Genomic DNA, 13,116 nt, shown 5'->3' with positions numbered 1-13,116 from the left:
AATGATGATTTTCCTTCTCTGATTTAATATTCTCTTGAATAAATTGAGAAAAATAATGAGGATTTTTCTCACAACATGTGCTTGGAATACCAAGGTCTCCCATATTGTCCACTGTAGAAATGCAATAAATTGTTGTGTCTTTGAATATTGGTCTTTGATAAAGCACTGTATAAAATCACCTATGACCTAAAATGTTGATACGCTTTTATTGCTACATATCTATAAATACTCTCACACACAAAGTTACCATTCTTCAAATCACCTAACTTACCTGATGAGAACTTATCGAGAGTTTTAGCAAAAGGCAATTCTTCCTCACTTTTCTCTATCTTCCTGTAAGATGTATAATTAAGTTCACAAAATGTATCTATTATAAATACTGCTTGTCATATATGCTATTACTTATTTAGCAAAATCCCTGTAATTTTTGGCATCTGAACACTGCTTCCATTCTGATCAAAAGCCTCTATATCTTTTGTTTGCCAGTTAAATCACTCAAACAGCCATTTATTAAAATTAGGTAGACGTATTAATTAGAGGTTGAGTGAATGATAAAAAAGTGTACAAGCTTTTTGGAAAAGACTTGAAAACAAAGTCAAAGACAAGTGGTAAAGATGGTAAAAATAGTATATATTACTTGCTATTCCAATAGTCATCTGAAAAGAAAATCATTTATAGGTGATAAAGTGATTCACAAGTTTATCAAATAACTGAGAAGCAAATAAGGCTGAAACATTACCTTCCCCACAGAAGTGGTTTTTGACCTCCCTGAGAAGAAGGGTTTAGTGCTCATAGCACCACATTCTTCTCTTTTGTGGCGCTTGCCACAAATATAGTTTTATATTCATTTGCGTGGTTCTTTATTAGTGTCTAGTCATGTAAGTCGATCCTAGGCTCTCTGAGAGTAATTTGTATGTCCTTTTTTTTTTTTTTTTTTTGTATTGGAGTAAGGATTGTGATTATATCACTCAATTGCAACAGCGTCTAACACATAAAAGGCAGTCAATAAATACTGCTGTCAAATTTGTTGAATGAATGGAACACAGGTGGAAATTAGACACCAGTGATGTAAACTAAGTCATGGTATACCTGTCACAATAAATGTCACAAGACACAGGCAATCACCAACTAGGGATACTAAAATGGAGCCCTCGTGTTTTTGACGTTCAGAAGGGCTTCAGAGAATTGAAAGAGAAATGAAAAAATAGTGACTAATGAGTATGAACTAGCAAGTTTACTCTTCCAAAAACATCAACAGTGAAGCAAATAAAGCCATAACTTAGGAATGCCGGTTTCTAAAACTGCATAAGGGGGAGACATATTCATAGGCATAATACACATCTATATACAATAAAACCAAGTTGTAGAAGCTTCTGTAAACTCCACCTTAGTCTCTTTGTTAGGGTGCAGAAGAGAGAAAGAAGGTTGAGAAGAATTTGATGGACAATAGGAAGGGCTATGTGATTCAGATGGGACAACATTTGCTTTGGAAATGATTATTCACCATAACCAAATCACATCCCTTCTTCTGAGTTTTTATGGGTGCCTTTGTTTTATTCATCACCAGAATTGTCAAATAGGATGACCTGGGTACTTTTTCTATCTCTAGACCTCCCTGAGCTCTTCATAACTTTAATTTGTGTACTGCCAATAATATCGTAACTGCCAGCTTCTACATTCTTCAATTTTTACCATACATATCTGATTCCCACATTTCAATTCGTAGTTGTATATTATCCAATTGAATGTATGGTCTTAATATATAAGTAGGATACTTTGTGTCTAGCTTGAAATAGTGAGGAGTAATTTCAGGTATAATGACCACTTTCACTCCAGCTTTTTAAGAAACTTTCTTTTCTTTAACAAAAAGGTGTAATTTATTTACTATTTATTAAAACTATAAAGAAATAAGTGGGGGTACAAAAATGCATCTTTGTACATTGGAAAATCTATCAGTATCTAAAACTGAACTTTTACATTTGAATCAAGGAAATAACATATTTAGAGTTTGAGTTGGATTATGTATGTTTCATATACTTCAACTCTTTATCTTGAGGGACATTCAAGCCCACTTAATTAAATACACAGTTTTAGGAAGGTTATAGGTTAATTTTTTTACTGTAAATATGGTCAACAGAAGCCCAGTGGACCTTAGCCAGGTGTGTTTTGAATTGGAGATATAGCAAGCATATTCACCCATTCAGTCACTTCCACCGACTGCCTTGAGCCCACTGCTAGTGACTTCCATTAGGTTAGATAAGTCATAAGGAATGATCCTGATGATGAAGCGTCTGTCTGAAATAGGCAACTAGAGGCTTTGAACAAATAATATTATGCACAGGTAAGAATTAGGACAATATGACAATATGGGGACTAGCTTGCTATACCCTATTTCATATTTCACTCAGCTGCTCCTGAGTTCTAAGACTCTCTATCAATTTTTCCTTCTTTTAACCCACGCTTATTTCCACCCCACTTCATCTTCTCCAACCACCTTCTCCCCCAACCAACAGGCCAACAGTCTCACTGTGGCCAGGCAAACCTGTCACTCACAGGCTCCATTGGTTATTGCCACCACATTACTTCTGCTGGAGGAGGCAGTGAAAGGGGAGATCTTGTGAGAATCTCAGCCCAGCCACTTTCTACCTTCCTCCTGCAGTCATACAGAAGTTATTTACAATCTTTCAGTTAGTAAAACCAAACCTGCTCATTGTCATGTGATTTGCAGGAACAGAGTGGATCACATGTCAAAGGAACAGATAGCACTCAATAATCCTTACTTTTCTTTATTTCTTTGAGATCTTTTTCAAGTTACCGAAAACTTGCCTTTCCTTACTGGGAATACTTCTCATTTTTATAGCTGATAATAGAGAGGAATAGATACAGATAGAGATATAAACTTAGGTATCTCCTCTGTGATATCCTCCCTTCTAGTGTAGCTGCTTCACCAGCTTCCCTAGACTGGGCCCATGTGCATCTGATCATTAGGCTACTCATTTCCTCATCCAGGACTTGTGGATTTCTTATTCCCTAACTACTGAGCTCTCATGCGCAGATTCAGCTAAGATCAATGTTATGCGGGGGAAAAGCGTCTTAGATAAACTTATAATGTTCCTATAAGTCATCTTTTAGAAGAGAATGACTTAACATAGGCTACTTTGTTAGAATCTTTCTAGGAGTTTTAAATTAGTGATTACCATAATATATTTTAGTATATTTAGTCGGGTTCTTATTACATTTGAATATATACAAATTTGGTAATTACAAAAATATGTAATCATATAATAATCATATTCACAATAACAAAAATGTTAGTGGTAGCATCTTTTTTTTTCTGTGTTTGGCAACTGACACAGAGACTGAAAGATATATTTCAGATTATATAAAGAGTACCCTATAATCCAAAGTTACATTCCAAGTTGTGAGGGAGAACACCCCTTACTGTATGCTATAAAGCATGCAGAATGCTTCAGCCTCTAAAGCTAATGAAACACTTTAAACTACATTCCCAAAGGCGTGGAATATGAGAGAGTTCACATTACACAGTATTTTCATCCATACTTTGATTGCTTAATGCATATCAAATAAAATAGACTATAAAGACAATATAATTTGACTGATAGAATAATGTAAGTTTAAGATCAAAAGTAAAAATAATAAAAAGGCAAATGTCTAAAAAATATTGGATGCATTTCACTAAAGTATACTTATCTAGCTTGAAAACTAGGAGATTTCTTTATGGACAAAATTAACAACAATTGCAGAAAGTTAAAACTGTCCCCTCCTTCAAGATGATGTCCCAAAGTTGATACAGAGGTTTTTCAATTGATTGGAAACATTTCCCTTGAGGTTTATCACAATAAGCCTGCAGACTACACAATGAGTAGCCACTTGTCTTTTTAAACTCTCCACCAAATATTCCCACTATATATTTTATTTCAGAATGTCCCCTACAACATTCTATTTAGGCTTTTATGACCTCTCATATGTTGAAAGTAAAACTAACAGCCATGTCCTTCACGGTGACTTTGTTCCAGGTGTCACCCCATGGCCTTAGCGGACAGGTTTCTTCTCCCAAGTCAGCACAGTTTGTTGACAGAGTTGGCTTTTGCCTATTGAGAGCTGCCATTGATCAGTGAATAGAATGAACTAAGGAACTCAGAAGTTTTCCATCACTGACAAAAAGCAGTGGACAGTATAAAAGCAGTTTATACACTAAGGATTTGCTGTGACTTCCTAGCAGTGACAGGATTAGAATGGTCACAAATTTCATGCTGCAAGATCATGAAATGGCATAATGTGCATAGTAAATAATAAACTGGTAAAAATAACTATTGTCAGATGATAACTGCTCGAATGTTCACAGTATGATCATAACATTTGTGGTTTCCTCTTTCAAAGATCACAAAATATAATACTTGGTATCAAATATTACATAATCTTACATGGGGAGACTAAATTCTGTATGGTCAAATTGTTGAAAAAGAATGATGGCTGTACAATACCTATTTTAATCTCCAATTGTACCATGTACTCCTTATCTGAAGAGCATTATATAGACAGAGACATAATTATAGAGATTAAAAATAATGTTCAGAAATTAATTATACAATTCTCACTATGAGTATTTGTGTTAATTATTCTCCATTCGCCATCCACAGCCCTCACTCCCATAGGATCATTCTCTGCTTTTCTCTGTCCTGATAAGGAATTCATTCCTTAAAGTCACTACATTTAAGCCATCTAGAGTGATTCTATTTTCCCACCAAGAGTCTAAGTAAAACACCATCAATCACAAAGAGACAAAACAGGAACAAATGAAATGTCCTACTGCATACTTCTGAATTTTTAGATCACAGTTTATGTCACACTACGACTTTAAAACTGGTTCCTGAAAACAACAGCATTCATTATCTTCACAGTCACTGCACATGACTGAGTTGTTGCTAAAACTTGATAAACATTTGTGCTTTGCTTTATATTTGTTTGTATCACTATCTACTATTCATAAGTTTTATCTTACCTTCAAAGGTACTCTATAGACAGTTTACCCTGAGGAGCCCCATAAGGCTTAGGACTCTACTAGGTATTAGTCAGTAATAAATATGTAAAAATAAAACACAGACCCATGGGAATTGATCATTGATATAATATGCTGTGAAAAGAAGATGGACTTTGAAATATGAAGCCTGGAGGTGAAGTCCCAGGGCTGGTCTTTCTTAGCTTATGTAAGTCATCTTGTACACTTTTGCTCACTTAGCTTTTGTTTCTTCAGTTATCAAAGGGAGGAAGTGAAAACCCATTTAATAGGATTGCCGTGAGAGCAAAAATAAGCCATTAATATGGGAATTAAATGAAAATACAAAGTGATAAACTCTGCATAGTTACTTTACATTTAAAGCACAGATCACTAAAATACCAGTATTAAGGATTTAGTAAAACAAAAATAAGTTGCAAGGCCAGTAATAAAACACTAGGTATTGAAACGCTTTTGTTTTCCTACAATGATCAGCCGTAAGTCAGAATGGTTTGGAGAAACTGAAAATAAGGTTGTTCCTAGAAAGTCATTTGTGAGTAGGAATACACTCCTCATCCCTTCCACACACTCAATATGTCAAAGTCCTGTGATTAGAGAACTCATTTTTCTATATCGCTCACTTATTCCTTCATTAAATAAATATTCATGGAGGGTTTCCTATACTCCAGACACTGTTCTAAGTGTTGAGGACAGAGCAGTGAACAAAATAGACCATCAATGTATCTTGGCAACAATAATGTTCTCTCCCATAAGTTGATGTACATTTCTTTTGTTGAATCTTCATTTTTATCTTTTCTCTTGGTCCGATATTCATGACCCTGTAGGTCAGGCCAATTGCTGGACTAGTGGGCCCGATTCAAATAACTGACAGACAAAGTCCCATAGCTACACTTAACACATACCATAAGAAAGGAAAACATGATTTTATGCACACACACAAAAACAGAAAATCAGCCATCTGGCTTATGTCATTTGTGTTTCTAGAAAATTACTTAATAGTACTAAACTGCATAAGGGCAATTCTTCAAACCTCATAGTCCCTTGATTATGGAAAACAGTCCCTGTACATTCTGCAAATGAAAAACCTAAAGCCTAACATTTATATATTTATTAGTGATTTCTTTGGACAAAATGTGTTAAGTGCCTACTCTCTGTCTTTATTCTGAGAATGAATTTCCTAGGGATTCTTGAATAATTAAATGCATAAAACAATACTATTCAGACAGAAAAAACTGGATATGCTGAGTGATTCCTGGCTCTACTCTTGCACTAAGGAATATTGAAAAATGTGAGACATAATTTCCGGTTATAAAGTTTATAATCCACTTGGGCACTGAAATATTACATATGGAACAATTAGCAAGGCAAGCATCAAATATATAAATATAATATTTCCCAGTGAATTATTTGTTTATTGGAAAAACAGTCTACAAATGCTTTCTGAATACCTTTGTCTTGAAAAATGAGGGTATTAAAAACATACAGTAGAGAGCACTGAGGCATGCTGTTCTTGAAGACCTCCAAAGTAAGGAGCCCTTTGAACCAGTGAAAGAGGTGAAGAAAATACTCTTGCAATAGCTAAATATCGCAGTGAAACAGTCAAGACCAAATATCCACACAGGGGAAGTTCTGATGATAAGGTAGTACCACTCTCTGTGGGTGAATTAACAGTTTATCATGATTCTCATGCATCTGGAAAATGAAGTATACATTTGTGACCTCATAGGTTTCTCACCTAATGCTCTTTTACTATTTTATACCCACTAGTCTCCTATTTTTAAAACAAAAATGAAAAGTAGTTTGAAAATATTTACTTGTTGACCAGGTTTGGAGGAGTATATGGGACTTCAATTTTTTTTTTAATTAAGAGCACAACTGTTTAGTAAAAGAATTGAAAAGTAATACTTTCACCATAGATATATATACCTGAGAGTGAGCTCCATTTTTTCCATATATTCGTAAATCTCATAAATATTAATTGAATGCCACTCTAGTATCTGACATTATGAATATAAAAGGAATGGACTTAACCAACTCTCAAAAGAAATAAAATGAAAAGAGATTATTTTTTAAAAAGTAGCACAATATTTACATGGTTGAATACAGAAATAAAGGGATTGGGCTCATAGTCAACCAGGTGTCACATCAGGTTTTGCCGACCATTCAAATGGGATACACAACTCAGGAGCATGACATATTTTTATAGTCTGTTAATCACCATTTAGAATAATGGTTCAATTAGGAGTGATTTTGTCATACCTCCCACTCCCCAGGGGACATTTGGCAATATCTGGAGATATTTTTGGTTGTCACACTGGGAAGGGAGTTTCTACTGGCATCTAGTGAGTAGAGGCTAAGGATGATGTTCAACATCCTGCAATACCCAACAGTTTGGTTCCAACAACAAAGAATTATCTGCCAAAAATATCAGTAATGCTGAGATTGAGAAACTTCTATTCAGAATGTCTAAATGGTGTTGAAAAGCCAAAGAAAGGCTGATGCAAAGAATTTCTGGTCAGTTGAACTTCAGTAGGTTCTCTGACAGGTTTCAGCAATATTTTATTCTTAATCAGCAATAATCTTACACTGAAAATTAGAATGTTAGACCAAGTTAAGCCAGTATTTTCATAGTCCAAAATTTGGCAAAATTCATTTATAAAGAACAGGTGCTTTATTTAATCTGACTTAGGAGTAGCATGCCACAACATTATCACAAAGTACTTGTCAAAAGCTATAATTTGATTTATGACTGGTGAGCCTAGAATAGTCATAGATTCTTTCTGGGAACAAATTCAAGTTCAATAGAATCCCTGATGACAACAACAAAATTAGTTTTTACTATATGTGCACATACCTTCAAAATATTTGTACTCTGATGTACCACAATGACTACTACTGGATATACATGAGAAGAATTTTGCTACCAGTAAACATGATCAGCTCAAGAGTAGTCAAGATAATATTACATATTTGTCTCAGACACCAATACTAACCTCTATCATTGATAGTATTGAATAGACAAGCATCAATGAAACATTATCATAATTATAATCAACAGAAACAAGTAGTTCTTTGTTACTGCCTATGAAGAGGACATGACATTGAGATAGTTCATGTCCAATTATAATAATCTAGGATTCATGTATATGCAAAAGACAGACATGCAATATTAATCCGTTTGAACTTAACAACACATAGTGCTTATTAGTGCAAGGAACTGTTATAAGAACTTTGAAAATATTAACTCACTTAATCCTCATGTCAATCCAATAAATTAGATGCTATTCTAATCCCCATATTTACAGATGAGGAAACTGAGATACAGAAAGGTTAATTCTCACACCTGCCTTCAGAACCGAATTACATCTTTCCTATATTGTTGTTACAATTGCCATCTGATCTTCCATCCCCATTTTTCTCCCTCCAATCCATATTCTATGCTAACATCAGAAATATTTTTTCTGTACATACCTACTCATAATTTTTCTTCTTAAAAAAACTCCAGTGGCTCCTGATTTCTTATTGGGCTATTATGATTGAAAATAAGCAATAATATTTTTAGCAATCATAGCTAATATTTCTTTCTTGTCTTCTATGCAGCCCTGTATTAAGTACAATGTGTTATTATCATGTATAAACCCAATGGATATGGTGTGGAACACAGTGTCTGCTACAATCTGACCCAATCTCTATCTTTTTCCATGCCTCTTTGTATGGATTGGTCTTCTCTTTCAGTGATTCTCTTCCCTTTTTATTTCAGTCTTACTCTTCAGTTCTCCCAGTGTTAGGTGTTCTATTCATTGTCTTTACAATGCAGCACAAACATAACACTGCTATGGTAGCACTCACTATGTCATTTTGTAATCTATTGTTTATATGCCTGTCTCCTTTGTCAGTGTTTGAAAAATTCACTCCATATTCACTTATGTTCCTGACACATAAAATGTACTAATCAAATATCGAATATAAGTCTCAGGAAATCAGAGGAAGAAATTAATTGTTTGTTATCAATGTTGAGTGGCAGAAAAATCCATACCTACCTCTTGGATCAAATGAGGAGACTCCGCACATGAGGTAAAACGTCAAGAGTCATTTAAAATACAGAAGGAAAGCAAGACTTGCCAGGTTTGAGAGGCAGTACTTCTATGTTCAAAATGATGCTTGGGAAACAGGATGAGAATGAGTATACAAAAAACAAAAATAAAAACAAAACATTAAGTTGTCCTCCCTTGAACATATAGAGGAAGAGAACTAAGGTATAAAAGAAGAGATGCGTGAAACAGTTGAACACACTCAGGTAAAAATTTCCACATGCAAGATAAGGTTGCTAAGTGAACAGGAATAGAGAGACAGTAAGAGGAATAGCTTCCCTAGGTTGATAGTGATCTCATTGTATCTAAATTTCTGTAACTCTTATATAAAAATAATATGGCTCAAAACTTTCAGTTTTGCCTTTCAATTATTAATATGCGTGACTATCTTCTGAAACAGAAAATATGCCATTTATCATCATATACCCTACTCTATCTATGTGTTTGACATAAATGACATCAAAAACAGTCTGATAATCAAATAAAAATCATGCATTAAGCTTATGAAGAGGTTGTGAAAACACACTAGAGTTATACTGAATGTAAGAAATGCAATATTACATTTTATTCTAAATTATAATGCATTATTAATGAGCCTCAGAAAAGACAGCATTGTCCCTTGAACTATTCCCTCTTCAACTTTCCCTAGAATAATGTAACTTGGTATTTCCATCACACTTTTCTCTGGAGCTTAAAGTGCCTACACACATTACACTGACCTATTACACATGTTCTGAGAGAATCAAGTGTGCAGGATACTGCTGATCCACGATAAACAAAGCAGTGAGTAAACTTAAAGATCGAAAAAAAGGTTTTGTTTGCGCTCATAAGAAATAAGTTACGTAACAAATGTACAGATCATGTGTAATATTCCTAAAAGTAAAATATTAATACAACACAATAGGACTGCATTATATGTATGCATCTATTATTAAAAAGCTGAACGCTATTTCTTTTTGGAGATGATATAATGTTTTCCTCATGTATGTATTCTCTGTAAGATATTCATAAATTTATCACTGATACTCAGGTATTCAATAATTGAAGATGTATTTGCTTTCAGAATTTCAGTGGCTTTAAACTAAAGCAATCTCCAGCAGAATCCTCCATCCAAGAAAGAGATGGGATAAAAGTTAGTTCGATAAATAGTAACAATAGTAACAACTATTTATCATTATATAAGTAGGGAAAATGATCCTATGAACTGTCCTTCTCCCTTAATACAGGCAGAAAGCCTGTGGTCTTCAATAGCAGCTTTGAGATAGGCCCCATACCATTAGTATATAACAACTAAAATCACTTAGTTTTCTGCAAGCAACTACTTTTTATCTTATAATCTGATTTTAAGAAAGCTCTATTGAAGTGTTAAAAAAAATGTTTCTTCCTTTTTTTTTTTTTTTTTTGACAGGGTCTTGCTCTGTCGCCCTGGCTTGAGTACAGAGACACAAACACAGCTTACTGCAGTCTCAACCTCCTGGGGTCAAGCCTTCCTGCCACACAGCCTCCTGAGTAGCCGGGACTACAGGTGCACACTACCATGCCCAGATAATTTTTGTAGAGATGAGGTTTCACCATGTTGCTCAGGCTAGTCTCGAACACCTGGGCTCAGGTCATCCACCCACCTTGGCCTCCTAAAGTCCTAGGATTACAGGTGTGAGTCACCATGCTTGGACAAAAATAAGTCTTTAAAACATATTTCATGCACTGTCCAGTCAAGTTAGTGTTTATTAATACAGGTATCTGGACAAACTGAATTTATTAGGTCCATTATCTCAGTTTTAAAGGAGCGAAATGGAAAAACAGAATTAAAAAATATACAGCTCTGAGAACAGGCCCTTGGGGGTGTAAAAAGCCTCTAAAGATATATAATTCTATGTTTCTGACATAAAGGGTGAGAACAAAGTAAAAGGTGACCTTCTAAGAAAATAGCAACGAGGAGAACATTCACTACAAGTCTTCAAGAACTCTACATTGTGGCTCATTTTGTAGGCAACATCCATGGCTGAAACACTAGTGATAAAATATTTACTGGGATGCTCTTTTCTAGGATTTGTGACAGGTATGTAATGAGACAGCCATGCCATATCATCTCTTCTTCTGGAATGCAGTCTCCAAAAGATTGACTGTGGTGATTAAACTTAATGAGCTACAAATATGCAAGAGATCTAGTACAGTAGATGACACACAGTGAGTGCTCAATAATTGCAAGGCTAATTTATAAAATGTTTTTGCCTCAAATAGCATGATGTTCTGAAGATTTAGCCATGGCTTTTGTCTGAAAAATTAGTGTCTTCCTATGCTGACTTTTTTTTTTAGAAAATTCATCAGAACTGCATAAACTAACTTTTTTTTTTTTATTGTGATGGTTTAAACTCTCCTAGTTTTCAGTGATGAGTCCTAGTGGAGAGCTTAAAGAATGCAAAAAGGAATTCTGAATCAAATAAAGTAAAAATTTGTAAAAGTAGAGCTAGAAAAGGTGTGAAAAGGATGTAAATGCATAGCAGGAGCCACAAACATGAGCTACAGTTAAAAAAAAAAAAATGCTGACAACACATAAGCACATGGCATGTGAAACTATTAGCAAAAATATAGCTATACAGAAAAGCCCAATTAGGTTTAGAATATCATATCAATAATACTGCAATTTGGTATCAAAGATACAGTTTGGATATTAATAAGATGGTTGATACAATATAGATGTAGATGAAACCCAACTAAACTATGTTAGACTCTAGCTAAAAGGTTAAGAGATCATATAAGCATCCTCCATCACAAAATAAGAGTGTAAAGCCATCTTACAAGAACCCAAAGGTAGTCAAAACATATCAATAATGTTGGGGCAAATCCATAAGACATCTCCTAGCTTTCCCCTCCCTTCATCCCTCTTCCATTTATTGGGTTTTAGCCTGCTGTCTAATATGTTTTATATTTTTATAAGATATTAGTTCTATATTATAGAGCCTGAGAATTTGCACACTGAAAGCATCATCTAGGCCACCAGTTAAAGTAATTCAGGTTGCTCACTGCACAGAGGCACCCGATGGACACAGAGGGGAGATATGAAATCGATCCCATCCTCTGCTCCTGCTTTCAACATGGGCTGCAAATTAACTAAGGGTCACTGCCAGAGTGATTCCGGTATAGGCTTTGGACTAAGCCACATTTGGATTTAAATCCTAACTGCATCTCTTGCTGTGTGGCTTTATGCAAGTTACTTATCCTCTCTAACCTATCTCCCCAAATGTAAAATGGGAATAACCTCATCAGTCATGCAGGGCTGTGTGAGAATCAGAGATCTTGAATGGCCATGGGTCATCATACGTTCACATGTTTAATACGTGATAACTGTTACTATTATTATCTCTGTAGTTCTGTGATATCAACTTTATTTCAGTCAATTCCTAACAATTAAGTGGTAGAAATTTTACATAATGTGTACTCGGTGCATATAAGTTATAGATCAATAGTAGAAGGAATATTTTAAAAAGTAGTTATACCAAGAATATGGTTATTAAATATTGAATGTTTAAGGACACCTGAGGAATTTGGTAAAAAATTAGCCCAAGTTCTGACTCAGTGGTACAGAACGGTGGGGTTGGAGGAGGGGTATCAGAACTCTGTAGCAGAATTCTCCAGGTAATACTGACATAGGTGAATCACACACTGAAAACTCTGTTACATGTAGAGAATATTGCTATCTGCAAATGAGCCTGTGAGCAATAGCTGCAAAATTGTTCAGTCTCCCAAACACTATCTAGATATGCAAATGTACACCATGGATACACAATTGGGCTGCGCACCACCACCTCTATATGAAAATGACCAACCCATGTAAGGATTAATCCCATCACAGTATAATTATGTCAAGATTTTAGAGTCAGCAAGAAATGTGTTTTTTGCCTGTTTCCTACAAAATTTTAACTCTGTTGTAAAGAAGCCAATAGAATCTATTCTTTTAATATTTTGTCTTTTATTTTTACCAAGGAA

At 34.8% G+C, this 13,116-nt stretch overlaps 1 protein-coding gene across 1 annotated transcript in view; it reads right to left on the bottom strand.

Moving 5' to 3' along the window:
• Positions 1–13,116, bottom strand: part of ARHGAP24 (Rho GTPase activating protein 24) — a 94,665-nt gene that overhangs the window by 31,455 nt on the left and 50,094 nt on the right.

This window comes from Mandrillus leucophaeus, unplaced genomic scaffold (assembly GCF_000951045.1).
Source record: "Mandrillus leucophaeus isolate KB7577 unplaced genomic scaffold, Mleu.le_1.0 Scaffold283, whole genome shotgun sequence".
NCBI lineage: Eukaryota > Metazoa > Chordata > Mammalia > Primates > Cercopithecidae > Mandrillus > Mandrillus leucophaeus.
The sequence above is the reverse complement of the archived record's forward strand: the minus strand, read 5'-3'. Positions and strand labels throughout refer to the sequence as shown.